Source organism: Myotis brandtii, unplaced genomic scaffold (genome assembly GCF_000412655.1).
Source record: "Myotis brandtii unplaced genomic scaffold, ASM41265v1 scaffold49, whole genome shotgun sequence".
In the NCBI taxonomy this organism is placed as follows: domain Eukaryota; kingdom Metazoa; phylum Chordata; class Mammalia; order Chiroptera; family Vespertilionidae; genus Myotis; species Myotis brandtii.
The window spans coordinates 1,278,692-1,295,662 of NW_005368707.1; the positions used below are offsets into that span (position 1 = coordinate 1,278,692).

At 39.9% G+C, this 16,971-nt stretch overlaps 1 protein-coding gene across 9 annotated transcripts in view; it reads left to right on the forward strand.

Moving 5' to 3' along the window:
- Window positions 1-16,971, forward strand: part of ZNF438 (zinc finger protein 438) — a 204,064-nt gene that overhangs the window by 20,471 nt on the left and 166,622 nt on the right. Inside the window, exon 2 of one of the 9 annotated variants that reach the window (XM_014548000.1) lies at window positions 10,220-10,397. The exons of 7 other annotated variants lie outside the window; for them this stretch is intronic. The gene's annotated coding sequence lies outside the window, so the exon portion shown is untranslated. Of the gene's footprint in view, window positions 1-9,756; window positions 10,398-16,971 lie in introns of those variants that run through there. One more of the 9 variants, XM_014547999.1, reaches the window with a different exon arrangement.

Below are 16,971 nucleotides of genomic sequence, written 5' to 3' on the forward strand. Positions count from 1 at the left end.
TCTAAGGAGGTGCTAATTTAGCCTCTGCCTGAGGCTATCCAGCAGGAGCTACGAAATCTGCAGATTCCCCTTCCTTTTTTTGGGTTTGGAGGTGCCCCGATGAGGCCCAGCTGTGAAGCAATGCAAGCTGCTGTGGGGCCTTGGGCCTTCTCTTGGAAGTTCTGGGTCTGTCTGGCCCAGCTGCAGTTTGTTAGGTAATTTTAGATTGCAAAGGGCCAGGGCATTCATATGCAAAAGCCTCTGCTGCAGCTTGGGTGGGGCGGGGTCTCAGGGAATCAACAGGGCGGAGCAAGCAGCTATGGCTGATCCTCAGCCCTGCCCTAAGAGGCCCCACGTCTCAGTGTCCCAGTAATCGCTGCAAGCACCTCTGAGAGAAAGCCGCCCTTGAGTTCTGACCGATGCCAAACAGTCCAGTTTCTCCCCGTATGAGTCTGGGTCCCCAGAGACTTCCCGGAACTGGAGTTCAGAGCAGTCGGGGGCTTGTGACTCCCTCCTGATTCAAAAAGACAGCCGGGTCCTCAGTTGCCAGCCCTTGCCGCGTGCACTCCGTACCTCTGCACTTTACTTCCGCACCTCCTGTGAGTCTCAGTGTGCTTTTCTCTTTCCTTCTACTTGTAGAATTTCCACTCAGCTAGCCTTCCTGTAGTTCTGGATGATGTCCGTTTGTCTTTTAGTTGTATTTTTGAAGTTGTTGTGGGAGGCAGCAATTTCCGGTGTTTACCTATGCCGCCATCTTGGTTTCTCCAGATTCTAGTTGAAACTTTTGATTTATATATTCTTTCTATGAAAAATAAGTTTTTAATTATCTAACAGAATTCAGAAATAAACTGTTTTACTTGAATATCACTCCTATTTTCATATGCATATTTTACATGCATATATAAAGCTTCGTATTCTGATCTTTTCATGTGACATCCGTTTTCTTTATCACTTTAGAATTTTGTAGTTGTTACATAACTTTTGGTTTTACCATACTTAACTTAGAAGAACATCATTATTGTTGGCTGCTATGAACTGAATTGTATGTCCCCCAAATTCTTGTTGAAGCCTGAACCCTCCATGTGACTATATTGGAGATAGGGCTTTTAAGGAGGTGATTAAGGTTAAATGAGGCCATAAGGGTGGAATCCTCGTACCTATGGAAGAGAGAGAAACATCAGATATCTCTTCTGTTTGATGGCAGTGAGAACACGGCCACCTGCAACTCAGGAAAAGAGCTCTCACCAGAACTCGACCATGCTAGCATCTTGATCTTGTATTTTCAGCCTCAAAAATTGTGATAAAACAAATTTCTGTTCTTCAAATCATCCAGGCACATACTTTGTTATGGCAGCCAAGCTGACAATAGTGCCCACCCATGTTTTTAACAGCTCTACCACATATAGAGGCTTTTCTCAAATCACACAGTCAGTAGTAAATGGAAAGGTCCAAAAAACTAGAACACCAGGAAAGAATAATGTTACTGGAGTCAAGAGACAAGCATTTTAAGATTAAGCGTATCAATATAAAATTGACGGGTCTAGTAAATTCTGAATAAATTTTCAGTTAAGAAGTCATCTGTGTTTTGGAGAAAGCATTTTTGTGTTTGCAGGCAAAATACAAATTGCAGAGGGTTACTTAGTGAATTGAAGAGGTGGGCAGAGTGGTAAAAATGTGAGTTCAGACTATCTTTCAAGACACTCTGTTGTGCAGAGAAAGGGGCAAGTAGGATAGTGCAAGAGAGAGACACAAACTTTGGGGAAGTATATTAGTTTTGTTTGTTCATTTGTTTGTTTTAAAATGGGAGAGATTTAAACATTCATGAAGTGGAAGAAAAGCCAGAAGAGAAGGAGAAGTTGAATATGTAGAGGGGGAAGGAGGATAAATGATGGCATCATATTCCTAAGGAGGTGGGATGGGTGGCTTGAGTTTTGTTAGCTTTGGGTATGAAGAGGGACATCCTGCACACTGCCAGGACAGAGGTAAGAGTGGGTTATTGATTGTTGTTCAGTGGGGTGGAGAAAGCTGAAGAAGTTAGTAACCTTTCTTTTGTTTCTGTGGAGGTGATGTCACTTGCTGAGTGGAGTGGAGAGTTGGAAGCTTGAAGAAAGTAATGGAAGTTTAGAATTGGATTTATGGGATATGAGAGAGATCTGATTGGAAGCCCAAAAGGCTAAGGGCAGCAGTGAGCAAGGTCCTACTAAATCCAGGGGTGTGCAGAGTCTCCAATCCATATGGTTGGGACTTTTTATAGCAGTCATCTTTAGGTGGTTGGGGTTTGGAAGTGAAGAAATAAATCCTTAGATTGGGTTAGGCTGAGGACAAGCTGGCAAGACATTTGAGAGTTTAGGCAATGGAGTGTGCAAAGCTGGGCAATCAAATCGTAGGTTATAGTAGACGAGAAGTGAAGTTTAGGGCATGTTTGATGGATCAGGTAAAAAAAATACAGAGCAGTTTGGGAAAAACCTGATGCCTAAACATATTTAAGATCAAGTATGGTTCATACATTTGTTCATTCAATAAGTATTGAGCATTTATGTTACAGATGCCATTCTAGGTGATGCGGCTACCTAGATAAAAGCAGTGATTAAAACAAAATTCTGCACTAGGCAAAGGATATGAGTAGACATTTCTCCAAAGAAGATTTACAAATGGCTTATAAGCACATGAAATGATGCTCAACATCATTAGTCACAGAGGTATGCAAATAAAAACCACAAAAGATAGCACTCATAGTCACTAGTTGGCTATAATCAAAGCCTAGTATGTGGATTTTGCTTCTCGTGGGAGGTAGACAACATATGTAGATACAGATCTAGAGATGTGTGTGTGTGTGTGTACTCTTTGAAAAACTGTCCTCTGAATAGAGATTGGAATGTAGTGCACATGGGTAAGGAAACAGCATGGCAGAGCCTGGCCAAGGGATTGCTTGTGGAGCAGCCAGGGCACTGAGGAGCATCAGTGAGGAGGAGAGTGGTAATTAATGAGGGGTGTGATAGATTAGAGCCACCATAAAAATTTAAGATTCTATTCAAGTGTCATGGAAAGGCCATTGGAAGGTTTGAATCAGAGGAGTGACCGTCTTACTTTTTTGATGGTTCATATTGGTGGTTTATGGAGAATTGATTGGCAGTGGGATTTAAGGAATCTAGAGAGCTAAAAGGGTAAGAGATGTGGCTTGAAAGTAGCATATTATAGTTTAAGACTTAAGCAGTTGAGTGCTTCTGGGTGAAAGATTTCATTGCTGTGCCTTTAAGCAGACAAGTCCACTCCACAATAGGCATTCTTTTCTGTGGATAAAGGCCTGACCCCGACCCTTGGCTTATACCACACCCTTTCCTGTTTTTGACTCTGCTTCTCACCAGCTTCATTATTCATTCTCCCATTTTATCCTCACCTTGTCTTTCAGATCTGATCGACATTGTTGTCTGCCTGGCCAAGACTTCCTCTAGATTTTGCTATTCAACACCTTTTCTCTGCAGGCTGAGTTCAGTCTTCAGAAAATTTACATAAAAGCCTAGTATGTAAGACAGGTGAAAGGGAATTGTAAGTCAGGAGTGCAGTGCTCTGCTCACTTCTAGCTATTCTCTGACCCCACAAAGCAACCCAAGACACCTCCAGAGAACCCCTAGCCTCCTAGTTCATAGTGTGGAGAAGCCCTGCTTTGAACTCTGATGCTGCCTTCTTGCAGCAGGCCATCTCTGGGATCACCTCAGGTCATGCTCTCCCTGCTCAGCCTGTGCCTTCTTAATCCTTAGGCACCTAGCTAGCCAAACGCAGCATGTACATCCTCCAGTCACAAAGGAGTGGGCTGAAGGTACTCAGAACCATGAGGTAGGCATGGTACCTCTTTCTGAGTGTTAAATTTTCTTGTGTCTATTATTTAACTTACTAACTTTGTAATGTTAAAATTAATGTAGTTCTAGTTATAAGCCTCATATGAGTTCATTCTGTTAGTCCTTCTTAACAAATTCTTATATTGACCCTAATTAAGAATGTTAAAAAAATAAAAAATAAATTAAAAAAAGAATGTTAAATGTTTTTGATAACAAAGAAACTGGGTTTATTATAGTTGAGAATGTAACATTTATATTTAGGGAAAAAAAGATCAAGAAATTTAAAATTTGTGTGGGCCACTTAGGGCTTTAGTCTTCTGGGAATTATTTAATCTTTTTGCATTAGGAATACTTTGGTAAACAAGGTTAGAACTACCTTTTCAAGTTTCCAGATTTGCAATTCTGTATTTTTGTTTTTATGTTTAATGCAGCTATTATAACACTTCTTCAGCATGGGGTAAGAATTGCCCACAATATAGACTGAACCTTCTTTTAGCCAAAGTTTCATTTTGACAAATATCATTAAAGTAAACATTGACATATTATGAAAAGGATTTATAAGAACCAAGTGTTGCCCTACTGAAACCAATACTCAAAACAAAGTCGCCCTGGACCACAAAATAAGTTTGGTGCTTTGGATTTTTTTAAAAAGAATATCACTTGCATTAAAATTGGCAATGTTTCCTCTGAGTTGAGGGTGGATCTTTTAGCATTAGATAAAAAATTTCTTTGGACTGTTTACTCTTAAGAAATTGCTTTTGGACTAGGGATTTGCACAACACTCCTAAATTGTAAGACAATGAGGACAAGGATTTGGTTATGTTCACTGATGAATCCTGAAATAGGAATAGCACACAGCCAGCCTCATAATACTTAATAACTATTTTTTGAGTGAATAAATGAATCGTCTTTTATATAGTGTGGAAATAATATAGATAATATAGATAGCATCAGGGTTGAATGAAGGAAACTTCCTATATGTTCTGTCACAATGTTGCTATGGCCTCTTTAAATTAATAAAAACAGGAGCAAAACTATAAGCTTTCTTTTTATGACATGCTTATTCTATCTGTAAAATTGGGGTAGCAACACAGAATCTGTTTACTGCAAATAGCTGCACTAATAGTAGATGAGATACATAGACTGGGAGAAAATACATGCAAATCATATATCTGATAATATGATATATCATATTCTTTACTTGCATCTATACTTGTATCTAGAATTTATTTAAAAAACTGTTCCAACTTAATAAAAAAAGGACAAATGACCTAATTAAAAATAGGCAAAGGATCTGAGTAGACATTTCTCCAAAGAAGATTTAAAAATGGCTTATAAGCACATGAAATGATGCTCAACATCATTAGTCATAGAGGTCTGCAAATCAAAACCACAAAAGACAGTACTCATAGTCACTAGTTGGCTATAATCAAAGACAGATAATAGCAAATGTTGTTAAGTATATAGAGAAATTGGTGGGAATGTAAAAGTGGGCAGTTGCTTTAGAAAACAGTTGGGCAGTTCTTTAAAAGATTAAATCATAAAGTTACCACATGTTACCTAGCAATTCCACTCTAGGTGTATACCCAAAATAAATGAAAATACACATACGTGCAAAGACTTGTACATGACTGTTCATAGCAGCATTATTCCTAATAATTAAAAAGTAGAAGCAACCCAGAAATCATAAATTGATGAGTGGATAAGCAAATGTGATATATCCATACAATGTAATATTATTCAGCAATTAAAAGGAATGAAGTGCTGTATGACATATGCTACAATATGGGTGAATCTCAAAACATGCTCAGTGAAATAACCCAGACAAAAAATGCCATATATTGTATGATTCCATCTATATGACATGCCCAGAATAGGCCAATCCTTAGGGACAGATAGTAGATTATTAGGCTAGGAGGGTTAGAAAGGAGTTATGGGGAGTGACTGCTAATGGGTAGGGATTTCTTTTTGGGATAATGAAAATGGTCTAGGATTGTGGTAATGGTTGCAGGACTCTGTGAATATACTAAAAGGGTGAATTGTATGATATGTGAATTATCTATATATATAAAAGGCTAATATGCTAAGTGTCTGACCATCCAACCGGTTGCTATGACGCGCACTGACCACCAGGGGACAGATGCTCAACACAGGAGTTGCCGTGACGTTCACTGGCCATTTACAGAGAAACGGCATCACGAAGCAACACTCAGCTTCCCCCAAGTGGGACACAGGTCCCGCCACTATCCCGGAGTGACAACCCACCAAATCGCAGTGGAGATCCCATGAGGCAAAATGCAGCCCACAGCCCAGCCCAACCCAGAAACGGTGGCTGTGGGCACTGGCTAATGATGTCACATAGCAACACCCGGCTTCCTCTTCCTAGAGACTAGCCTCCTTGGAGTTTTTTCAGCTCAGGAACACAACTGGCTTTATAGCCAGGTGGAAACATTTTACACTTTAACCAAAGTTTGTGAAGCGTTTTCCCGTGCCTCATCTCATTTGATCCTCACAGAAGTCCTGGAGTAGGTAGATAGGACACTCGGTAGAATCCTATTTTCTTTTTATTAGCTGGAAAATCGAGATTTAGAAAGCTTAGAAACTTGACCCAACTGAAAAGAAGTAAGAAATGGTGGACCTTGAAAATGACTTCAGGTTTTCTCACTGTGAATAATATAGTCAAACACTGCTGCAGTTAAATATTTTACCCTTTGTTCTCCCTGCGTGATCTACAATAATAATCTGCTTCGTTTTGATATTTACTGCTGTGTTGCTGAAGTTGGGGTGCTTCACTGGGCTGGAAAAAGTTTAGCTAAATCAGAAAGGAGGTCTAAGTAAGCAAGTTTATTCTATATATAAAAGGCTAAGTTGACTCGCACATGCGCGATACATATAAAGCTCTCGCTGGCACCAATTGCACACGTGTGTTTCAATCTGTCATGGTCGATGGTGAATTTGGTTGACACTTCTGTTATAGAGAAAGGGCGAATAGCAATATTAAAATATTTCTTCTAATTAATTTTCTTTCAGTGTGCATGAATTCGTGCACCAGGCCACTAGTAGCTCAATAAAACTGTTAAAAAAAGAATAAATGAGTTAATATGTGCAAAGATGCTATTATTATAGTTGACTGTAAGGCCTTTAAATAGTAGGATGACTTAGTTATTTTTCCTTGCTTGCAGACCTGTGATTTTTATGCCATGACTCAACTTTATAAGGCTATAATTAAGCAATATAAAATACTGAAATGTTGAAATATAAAATGAAAACTACTTGGCTTATTAATTTTATTAGATAGGATTTTCTGAATCAGTTAATTAGTAATAAGTAGAATGTGTCATTAAGGAATTGGATTTTAGAGTCATACAATTTTAGAACTGGAAGAAACTTTAGAAGTCATCTATTCTAGGCCCCCTCATTTTGTTTTGAAGTGAGAGAACTGAGTCCTACAGAGGTTAAGATATCTTAGGTCACAGAGTTGAGTAAGTTCTAGGACTGAGTCAGTGTTCTTTCTGTTAATTACAATGGTTTTGGTGCTATTAGTAGTATTAGCACTGATAATATTAATAGCAGCTATTTAAGTGCTTTCAATGACTAGGCATTCTGTTAGGTACTTTGTATATGTTATTTTGGTTAATCTACACAACAATTTATGAAGATATTTGTTTTACTTATGTATTAGTTTCCTATTGCTGCTGTAACAACAAGAACTTCATGCTTAAAACAAATTTATTATCTTAAGTCAAAGCCCCAAATGAGTCTTACTGAGTGTTAACAGGGCTGCATTCTTTTCAGGAGGTTTTAGGGAAGATCAGTTTTCTTGTCTTTTCCAGTTTCTATAGGCTGCTGACATTTCCTTGGCCATGGCCTCCTTCTATCTCAAAGCCAGCTCCTGCAGGTTGAGTCTTTCTCACATGCCATTTCTCTGGTTCTGACTCTTTTGTGTCCCTCTTCTCCCTTAAAGGGCCTTTGTGATTACTTGAGGCCATCCTAGATAATCCAGGATACTTTCCATACTTTAAGGTCAATTGATTGGCAACCTCAGTTCTACTTGTAGCCTTAATTCCCCTTTGCCACGTAACATAACATATTAACAGATTTGAGGGATTAGGATCTACATACCCTTGTAGGGGAGGGCAGTATTCTATTAATTAGATTAAGAGATTTAGGTTCAGAGAGGTTAGGTGAATTGTCCAAGGTCATAACATTAGTAAATAAAAAAGTTGATGTTTTAACCCTGTTATCTTTCATGATAACATGGTCTGTTTTTTGCCATTTGATCTGGTCATGAAAAATGGAATGGTGAGCAGTGTTCAAATGGTATAAATAGCTCTTTCTTATTAAAGTAAAATCAACTTTACTTAATAATATCAAGAAATAGACTATTTTATTATGGAGCAATTAAAGGCATGGTAGAGAAGTATACTTATTAATATGGCAAAATGTTTATAACTTATCAAGACTTTCAATTAATTAACCCCTCCCCACATTGTCCTTTATTCATTAGTATCTACCTGTCATCAGTTCCTCTCTTAACCAGCCTACCTGCCCCAATTCAAGTTACTCTTCTCAAAATTCCCTCAATTCCTTTGTACCTCTTTGATCTCCCCTATCTGGCAAAGCCTCAGGACTACTGTCTGCCTGTTGGTTTCACTAAGTATACTCAGCAGCCTCAAAATTACCCAATCTTCTCATGTGCCTCCTCACAGCATATCTCCTTCATTCTTTCAAATCTCTTATTCCCTACCATTGCTCTGAATGCAGTTGACCACAGTTGAGCATTGCTTCCTTTCAGGAACACTCTTCCTGTGGCTTTTGTCACACCCTTTCCTGGTTTTCCTTTTCCCATTCTGGCTTACCCTTTTCAGTTTTCTATGTTAGTTCTTCCACTTTTGTCTGACTATTGAAAGAGGAATTCCTCAAGGTTTAGTTCTCTTTATTTTTCTCACTTTATTCTCTGGGTTTTAAATATAATCTATTTGAATAAGTCTTCCATATTTATGTCTCAACTTTGGTACTAGTGACATTTGGACTGGATAATTTTTTGGTGTGTGTGTGGGGGGCAGAGGGGGGCTGTCTTCTGTATTGTAGGATGTTTAGCAGCATCTCTGGACTCTACCCACTAAATGACAGTAGAAACCTCTATCCCAGGTGTGACAACCAAAAATGTCTCCACAAATTGCTGAATGTCTCCTGGGGGGATGAGGGATAAAATTACCCCCAGTTGAAAACCATTTATGTGGCCTAAGGCTGTGTCCTGAGGACCTAAGGATAATTCCTTTTTGGTAGCTCTACTTGAATGTCTCATAGCACCTCAAATTTAACTTGACCAAAATAGACTGCTTTTTTTTTTCTCCCTGATATACTTTTCCTTTAGTTTTCCTCATTTTAGATCATTTATGACCTTGTAGGCCATTGGAGATACTTGGCTTTTATTATTATTGAACCAAGTGAGCTATCAGGAAGTTTGGGTCAGCTCTTTTTTGAGAATAGGTTATTAGTTGGAAGGTTTTTAAAGCAAGAAGACTAGTTAAGAAACTGTGGTGATCCAGGTGAAAAGATGATAATAGCTTGGACCAGGGTGGTTAATAGAAGAGATGGTAAAAAGTATTATCTTTGGTTTAAGCCTTAAATACAAATATTCCTGAGAGAGGAATACATTGTATAATCATTGATATTTTAGTGTGATTTGTTTATCAAGTCTTTTCTCGGAACTTATAGGAAGATTTTGGTAGATCAGAGTGAGGCGAGAGTGGCTAAAACCCAGAAACTTGTGGGGATGTTGCTTGAATAAATGCAGGCCAGAATGAGCAGCAAACTAGAGATCCTACAGGAGGAGTAAGCAAGACATCCAGAACAAATAGTCTTCCCTAGAGCTGGCCCTGCTACTGTAAAACATGTACTTATGGCAGGGTGGATAGAACAAATGAGAGGAAACTTGCCTTCACTAGATATTGGAAACAAGACATTTTGGGCTATAGGGCTCTTAGCTGAAGTAAGGTGGTTATTGGGATTTGGGATGGGACAAGTTTTTGTGCATTCGATTGTCTCACACATTGATGAATATTTATGATCCCTGGTTCCTCACTGATAGCAATGTGTACTTCCTCACTGTGACATCTAAAAAGTGCCCCCACCTCCAATTTCCAAACTCCCATGGGAGTCAGAAATGTGCAACTGCAAACCACTTGACTAAGTCCCCTTTTCTAATTTGAAAATTACCTCCCATAACATGGAGTCAAAAGGTTTTCATGCCAGGCCAATTTTGAGAACTTATAAAGCATGGCAGTGAATATTGCCACAATACTTTAAAATTAGCATTAATTTGTACTGCTAATACATCCCTTAAGTGTCTTCTGTTCCTAACATGTACCTTAAAATGTTACTTTTTAATTCTTTCATAGAGGATGTGGATGACTCCGGGCCATTTCTAAAAATAGTGCGCTGGACACCAGCTCCAACTGCTCTCTTCCCAGCATTCTAATATAAAGGAATTTGAATTAAAATGAATGAGGAGTTTGGATGAAAGGGATTTCCTTTGCTTTATCTTAGCAAAGGGAGTAGGAGTAGAATTGGAAAGAGGTAAGTTAATGGCTATGTATGAATGTTTATGCCCATCATGTCTTTATCAAGTCTAGCTGGTATCCTATATAATAAAGAGGTAATATGCAAGTTGACCCTCACTCTGTCATGCCGTCACAAGATGGCTGTGCCCACAGTGGAGGTGGTGTTTCTGTAGTGAGCCATAATGAGCGATCAGCAGGGACCTAAGGCTGCGTGGCACTGAGCCAGGGTGGGGGACCTGAGGCTGCGCCCGCCCCCCCGCCTGGTGAGGCTTGACAGGGGACCTCAGGCCGTGCCCCCTGCCCGGCGGGGCTTGACTTGGGACCTCAGGCCGTGCCCCCAGCCCAGTGGGGCTTGATAGGGGACCTCAAAGTGAGCCCCTCACCCCAGCTTGACGGGGCACCTGAGGCTGCGCCCCCTGCCCGTTGGGGCTTGACAGGGGTGGGGCCGGCCGGGTCTGGATCTCGCCCAATGGGGGTGGGGCCGGCAGGGTCTGGGTTTCGCGTGATTTCGAGGTGCACACGGATGCGTGGAGACTTGACTCTGGGTCCCACAGCGTGCCCCAGACTCTGACAGGAGGAAGACTTTCATATACATTTTACTAATTTTCTTTCATCTCTGACACTTCTATTATAGAGAAAGGGCAAATAGCAATATTAAAATATTTCCTCTAATTAATTCCCTTTTAATGTGCATGAATTTCATGCACTAGGCCACTAGTTAAGAGATAAATACTTTAAAAATTGAATTTTAGAAAAAGTAGTAGAAAATAAAATACTATTCATCAGACTTGTAAAAGATTGATAACTCAGTATTAGAGCAATGAGAAAAAAAAACCAAAAACTCACCAAAGAAAAGTTCAACAGTTTTGAATATATAAAATTTAAGATTCATTCATAAAGAAAAAATAATAAACAGGTGGAGGGAAATGTTTGTGTCAAGTGTGACTAAGGGTTAATATCTATAATACCTGGAGAGTTTTTTCAAACTTAATGAGGGAAAAATATCAAGATTTAATACATAAGCAGACAGAGAATTTTAGCAGATGGGTAATAAATAGCATTAGTAATAAAAATGAGTAATCAGAGATATATTTTAAGTCCACCTTGAGTTATCCCTTCTATTTTCTTGGAAGTACTGGGAATTAAAATAACTCTCAATTCTGGTGAGGTTTTAAGGAATTGGGGCCAAACACTCTTATTTGTTTTTTATGTTGTAGCTATGCCCAGCCACTGCCTTTCCCCAAACATGTGTGATTTCAGATTCTTATGCCTTGTCATATTTCATCTTCCCCCTCTTACTCCTGCCCTCCTTTTGACTTCTCATCCCTTGATGAGAATATGATATGAGCAATCAGATATGATGGGACATCTTACCCACCTCAGCTCTGCTGGTGAGCCATCCTCTGATTTGTGCTCAGCATTACATGTATGAGTCAACTCCTGCCACTTGACTGGGGGGTTCTTGAAATTAGGAGTGGTCAGTTGTGCCTTACAGCCTGGCACACAGGAGTTGTTCAATAAATGTTAAATAAATTATTGAAATTTGGTAAATGTTTTAATGAACTACAATATGTCAAGATGATAGAATAATATGGTCAAAGTACACTGAGTGGCCAGATTATTATGACCACCTGACGTTTGTAGGCAAATTAGCTATAATTTCGCACTGAAGTTGCTAGAGGGCCAGATCATTATAAACGTCTGAATAGCACAACATACCTAAGTATCATTGCTGATCAGGTTCATCCTATCATGTTGATGGCGTATCCCAATGGAGATGGCTTCTTCCAACAAGACAATGCGCTATGCCACGGTGCTCCTATTGTGCAGGAGTGGTTTCAAGAACATGAGGGAGACTTTACCTTGCTTAGGTGGCCCCCACAATCACCAGATCTCAATCCAATTGAGCATTTGTGGGACAAAGTTAAAAGAGCCATCAGGCAGCTGGTTCCACAACCATCAAATCTCATAGAACTGGACAGTGCTATTCATCAGGCATGGTGTCAGATTCCTCGCATCACCTTTCAACATCTTGTGGAGTCAATGCCAAGAAGAATCGCCGCAGTATTGAAGGCAAAAGGTGGCCCAACGAAGTACTGATGGGGTGGTCATAATAATCTGGCCGGTCATAATAACCTGGCCTCTCAGTGTATAATTATGAGTGTAATTTATGGCAAAATTTTGGAACCAAATAAAAAATGATATACTTACTGTAATTTGAACCATATTTGAAAAGTAATATGCAAAATGAAATTGTAAAAATTTTAAATTATAGATAACTTTTATATTAAAGAAAACTTTTAAATCTTTATGATAACGTGTAATTTTCAAAATTAGCTGTCAGACTTGACCACCCCACTCCTCATCAAAGCTAAAATCTCTTCATCCTGTCCAATTATCTGATTTAGCTATGAGGAAACAGCGTGGGCCTCTACAAAGTGTGGGCTCACAAGGATAGCTGCATTTATGTGAATACGAATTAGTTCTCTGAATTTTTACTGTGCCTGGAGTACATAGCTTGAGATATTTATTTTTTGCTTTATATTCTAAATGATTCTATTTTATAGGTATACTAGAGGCCTGTTGCAGGAAGATTCCTGCAAGAATAGGGCTTCCTTGGCTCCCTCCCATCTCCGCCACTTCGCTCCCTCCCTTCACCGCCTCAGCTCCCTCCCATCTCCCCCACCTTGCTCCCTCTCGCCCCCTCCCATCTCTGCTGCCTCATCTCCGCTCCCGTCTCTGCTACCTCGGCTCCATTCCCTCCTCTGCCGCTTCGCTCCCTTCTGCAGCGCTTGGCTTCCTTCTACGCTGTCTTCAGTCTTCACTCTGGGCCTGTGTATGCAAGTTAACCGCCATCTTTGTTGGGTTAATTTGCATATCGCTCTGATTGGCTGGTGGGCATAGTGGAGGGACGGTCAATTTGCATGTTTCTCTTTTATTAGTGTAGATGGCACTTAGTATTTTGTAGTTTATAAATGTGTTCACATTATCAATAACTTCTTCATATTTTGAAGAAGTTAGGTATAAATGGCAGCTGACTTCTTTTAACCTTTTTTTGAGTATGTAGCACCTGCCAGTGATTGAGATGCAGAATGCCTTTAGGGAAGTCCTTTTCTGGCAGGGAAGATAGATAGCCATGATCAGCAATAAGCAAAATGCAGTGAGAGAGCAAAACTGTTGTTTACAAAGGGGACTGTCGAGATAAGACAATTCTTCTCCAGTGAAGTGACCCTTGAGCAGGCAGATGAGCAGATTTTGGCAAACAGAGGAAAAAAGAGAAATAAATAGAAAGGTGGGGGTGTGGAAGTACATGATCTGTTAGAAGCCACTGAAAGACTTTAGAGTGTTATGACATAATCAGATTTGTATTTTGGAAAGAAAGTGAATATCAGCATGGAGAATAATTATAGTGAGGAGACACAAAAAGAGTGGTTCTCACTCTTTTTTGCTTTGTTTTTGCATGCTTTCCCATGTGCTGCTTTTGTAAGCAACATAGATAAGATGAGCTACATGTTATGCACAGTCCTAGCCAGCCAACCATATGGCCTCTCTCAATATGCATAGCTATACAACAGAGTATCTCTGCTAAAATATTCCAGACAAGAGGAATATAGTCAATAATCTGTATATATAAAAGCCTAAGTGACTGTTATGACCAGATGACTGGACGGTAGCCATGACACGCACTGACCACCAGGGGGCAAACGCTTAATGCAGGAGCTGCCCTCTGGTGGTCAGTGTGCTCCCACAGCCAACCTCCCATGGCCGGCCAACCTCCTGCGGTCCCTCCCCCTGGCCAGCCAGCCCTGATCAGCCCCGATTGCCGGCCAGGCCAAGGGACCCCATCCATGCATGAATTTGTGCACTGGGCCTCTAGTATTGTTATAACTATATATGGTACAAGGTGGGTACTTGAAATATTGGGGGCATCACTTTGTAAAGTATATGATTGTTTAACCACTATGTTGTACACCTGAAACTAATAAAAGTAGTGTTGAATATAAACTGTAATTGAAAAATTAAAAAAGAGATTGATGGCTTAAATTAGACAATGATAACAGACATGGATGGAGTCTAGTTGAGACATTTTGTTTTTAGAGTTGGTGGTAGAGTTGATGTGTGGTGGTAGGGGGAAAAGTAATTATAGATCATTGTTTCTCAAATTTTGTTGTGCCTATGAATTGCCTGGGGATTTTGTTAAAAGGTAGGTTCTGATTCAACAGAATAATCTTTAAGAAGCAAGGGTGAAATAAATTGAGTATCAGGCTCCAGTGACTAGATGGTGCCATCATTCTCTGAAATGGGGAACACAGAAGAAAGGAAAGGTTGGAAAGGATCTGGGGAGGGAGTGAAGTCCTGTGGGACATTCAGATAGAAAACTGTAGATGGCTGGAAATTTGGATCTTCACTCAATAGAGAAATAAGGCCTTGGATACGAATTTGGAGATCAGCATTTTGTTGATTATAGTAAAAGCCATAAGAATAAATGACATTACCTACAATAAAAAGATAAAGAGCATATTAGAAATATATACTTATTTCTGTTTGCTAGAATTTTAATGTTCTATTTAACTTACTTCGTAAATAACCAGTGAGGAAGAAATTGGATAATTAGCCTCCTCTGTGCAAATAGTCAACAGGTAAAAATTCAGGAGTGGAGAAATTTTTTTGGAAAACCCCTTTATTCCTTGGTAATGACCATAAATCAACTTAAATACTCCATAGATAAGGTTTAAATGCATAGAAGTACCTTCTCTTATGAAAATTCATTCATACAAACAAATATGTAGTAAACATCTTTAAAATTGCAGCAACTCTTCTAAGTTCTGGGGTTAAACTAAAAGCAAACAAAATGTATACCTGACATGATGGAGATTATGCAGGAGATAAGCAAAGTGATTACAATGCAGAGTGATCAATACTGTGGTGATGAAATGTAGTAAGGATGTGTGACTCGGTGTGAGGACAAGGAACACCCTTCTTGAGAAGTAGCATTCAAGCTGAGACCAAAAGGCTGAGTGGAGGTAACCTAAGAGAGGACAGGAAGGGCATGACAGCAGTGACTCAGAGGGGTGAAGGCCCTGCAATTTGGAGAAGGGCAGTGTGGCTGACCCACAGAATGGGGGAGTGGAGAGTAAGGAGAGATGACTTTGACAAGGTGAATGGAGGCCATGACTAGGCCAGTTCCTCTGGACTTGGGAGAGGATGGAAGGGGCAAATTATGTATTTTCCAAAGGAACAGGTATTATTTTGCCTGGGTATAGTTCAGACAGTAATCTTACGCATGTAGTTTTATAAAGTTTTTCCATAGGAAAAATGTTTTGGACTTTAAAAACTGTTTTACAATTTAAATTTCGAAAATGTTTTTCACCATTTGGTGACTGCTTGGACAGGTCTGATATGAATCAAAGGTATCATTCCACAGATGTAGCTGAAATGTTTTCTTTTCTTGAATATATTTAGAAAAAATATGGAAATAAAGGTAGAAATCTTTTTATAAATTGTTTGGTGTTGAGAGTGTCTGTTTTTAAAAAAATATATATTTTATTGATTTTTTACAGAGAGGAAGGGAGGTGGATAGAGAGTTAGAAACATTGATGAGAGAGAAACATCATGAGAGGGAAACATTGATCAGCTGCCTCCTGCACACTCAATCAGGTGCCTCCTGCACACTCCCTACTGGGGATGTGCCCACAACCAAGGTACATGCCCTTGACCAGAATCGAACCTGGGAACTTTCAGTCCGCAGGCTGACTATGAAAAATGAAACTGATATGAAAATTGTTATAAACAAAGTAAAATAGATTGGTATGGTTTCACTATTGAAGTCAAATGAAATGCAGAAGGTAAACAATCTATATCTATAAAAAGCCAGGGTCCGTAACGTCCAAAACGACTGAAGGCTAGACCGAACGCCAGGCTTCGCATGCAGCAGGCTCCGGTGGGCAGGGACTAGTGAGCAGGCTGAACTACTGACCTCTTGGAGAGAAAGAGAGGTGGACCTCTCCAACAGCTGAGAGGTCATCAGTTCAGCCCGCTCACCAGAAGCCCTGGGCATCTGCTCATCAGCCCCGCCTCTCTGATCAGGCCCGGAGATAGGCCCAGAGATGCTGATTGGCATAGAAACCGACCAATCAGAACCAAATCTGGGTGAACTGCAAGGAGCCAATGGCTGTATAGGAGGCGGAGCTTTTGATGCTGACTGACATAGAAACCGACCAGAACCTAATCTGGGTGAACTGCAAAGGCAGAACCTAAGGTGGGGGCTGAGGAGGAGTTTTAAGGGCAACAGCTGTTTGGTGTAAGGTGTAAAAAAGTGGTTCAATTTTTTAATGACTGGTTTCGCAGTATAGTGCATATGGCTGGCTGTCAGTCCAGATATAGGGATTATGTGATTTTCTCTGCAAAGAGCATCTCCTCCTGCTGAAAAAGGCTTTCCCCCCATTTAAGCAATCCTATCCTATATAATCTATCTACACTAATAAAAGAGAAACATGGTAATTAGCGTACGACCGCTACCCTTTTCATTGGCTAATCAGTGAGTATATGCAAATTAACTGTCAGCCAAGATGGCGGCCGGCAGCCAGGCA